The following is a 2,433-nucleotide window of genomic DNA, read 5'->3' as shown; positions in this document are numbered from 1 at the left end:
TTTTTAAATTTTTTTATTAACATATAATGTATTTGTTTCAGGGGTACAGGTCTGTGATTCATCAGTCTTACACAATTCACAGTGCTCACCATAGCACACACCCTCCCCAGTGTCCATCACCCAGCCACCCCATCGCCCCCACCCTCCCCCACTCCTAGGGTCACCAGCTAAAACTCGGGGCAGAATAACAGTAAATCATGCTCACAGTTACCACCATGTTTCACAACTTAAGTGCTGACTCTAAAATGCTATTGTAAGGTGAAATTAGTAGGAAATTTTAGTAAAAAAGTCTTAGAGCTTTAGATTACAATGTGCTGGTCAACAATGAGTTATAGCTTTTCTTGTAAAAAACTCTAGTTGGAGTGGCTCTAAAATATATATTTGAAGCCATGAAATGTCTATATATCAGTTATCCGGCCATAAAAGAGGATACAATGATGCACACACCAACCTAATACTTTTTATTGATGAATTATAAAGGAAAATATTCCATAAAGGCTTACTCTTCTTTACACTTCTATGATTTACATAGTGCTCACACACATATTATTTTTACCATGTTGTATATGACTCACCACAACCCTGGATGGTTAGAAGGATAGCCATTGTCATTCTTATTTTATAAATGTGACTCTATGGCTCAGGGAAGTTCCAGGAGAGACTGAAGATTAAGGAGATGGTCTTCGGAGCCAGATCTGAGACCAGGGCCAGCCTCACAGGTGTGTCACCTGTGCAGGTGCAGAGGACCCTGAACTTAAAAGGCCCTTGTGCTTGGTTTAATGCTCTGGTGGCATTGCTTTGAAATTTTTAATAATTTATTAACAAAGGGCCCCACATTTTCATTTTGTACTGGGTCCCTCAAATGATGTAGTGAATTAAACCAAAATCTTAAACCAAAATCTTATCATGTGATCTATATTCTTCTTTCATTTTCTAAGAATTCTTTTTTTTTTTTTTTTAAAGATTTTGTTTATTTATTTGACAGAGAGAGATACACAGCGAGAGAGAGAACACAAGCAGGGGGAGTGGGAGAGGGAGAAGCAGGCTTCCCGCAGAGCAGGGAACCCGATGCGGGGCTCGATCCCAGGACTCCGGGATCATGACCTGAGCCGAAGGCAGACGCTTAACGACTGAGCCACCCAGGCGCCACCCATTTTCTAAGAATTCTTAAGATGCTTGTACCTGGGAACACCAAACTAGACCATGGCATGTTTAATCCATGATCTTTCAGTTTATTCATAATCACTCATTTACTGTCTTTAGAAGACAACAAAAATTCCTTTCAAAATCCTGATGGGAAATGATTTTCTACCTAGAATTCTATGCCTATGTAAATTACCTATCAAATGTGGGGTAGAGGGGCGCCTGGGTGGCTGTCAGTTAAGTGTCTGCCTTCGGCTCAGGTCATGGTCCCCGGGGTCCTGAGACAGGGTCCTGAGATGGAGCCCCAATTTGGACTCCTGCTCAGTGGGGAGTCTGCTCCTCCCTCTCCCTCTGTACTTCCTCCCGCTCATGCGATCTCTCTTTCTCCTTCTCAAATAAAGAAATAAAATATATATATTTTTTTAAGTGTGGGGTAGAGAGTAGAAGAAAAACATTTTCAACCAGCAAAGACTCAGAAAATGTGCCTCCAGCAATACTAAGAAATAGAAAGACATAAAATTCAGGAAATGGTGGTTGCAAACCCAGGACAGGAGTCGAGGGTGGTCCCAAGATAGCAATGCTGGAGAGCAGCAACCCCAAATGAAGCAGAAGGTTGATGTGGAAACTTCCTGTAGGTGGGGTAGGACAGAGAGGAGGGACTCATTTGATAAGAACCTGATATGATGGGACTTCAGAAAAAAAAAAAAAGATGGCTATAAGAAGAAGTTGCAAGAACAAAGTAAAATAATCAGGAATTCCAGGAGCAAAACCAAAAGGCTGTGTATGAATGGAACCATAGTGCAACTGTTTGATAGTACACCTACTTGACTCTGCAGGGAAATTTTATATATACTCAAAATACTCTATTGCTACGTGATTTAATTACAACAATATAATCACAGAGGAAGGAATGGGGGAGGTGCAGTGGTGGTTGTGTCTTAATAGCTGACTCCTCATTGATCACAGAAGGGTATAAAAAGTATCTAACATTGGCAAATCAAGGGTAGTAATATAAGCTTACTATTTATAAATACACAAGCTAGTAGTTAAGAAGAGGTTGTCTCTAGGGAACCTGGGGTTGGGGAGGGTTGGAGAAAGATGTTACCGATATTCGTTATAACCCTTTCAGTCCTATTTGATTTTTGTAAGCATACGCATGCATTACTTTTATGTAAATATGATATTTAAAACAAAAACCCATTTCAAAGTTGGAGTTCCGTGTCAGTCATTAAAATGATGGGAATTAGCAGACCGGCTGGGTTGTAATCTTTTCAGGCACTCTGGTAGATC

The sequence above is a fragment of the Phoca vitulina genome, unplaced genomic scaffold, assembly GCF_004348235.1.
Source record: "Phoca vitulina isolate PV1807 unplaced genomic scaffold, GSC_HSeal_1.0 scaffold8, whole genome shotgun sequence".
Lineage (NCBI taxonomy): Eukaryota > Metazoa > Chordata > Mammalia > Carnivora > Phocidae > Phoca > Phoca vitulina.
The sequence above is the reverse complement of the archived record's forward strand: the minus strand, read 5'-3'. Positions refer to the sequence as shown.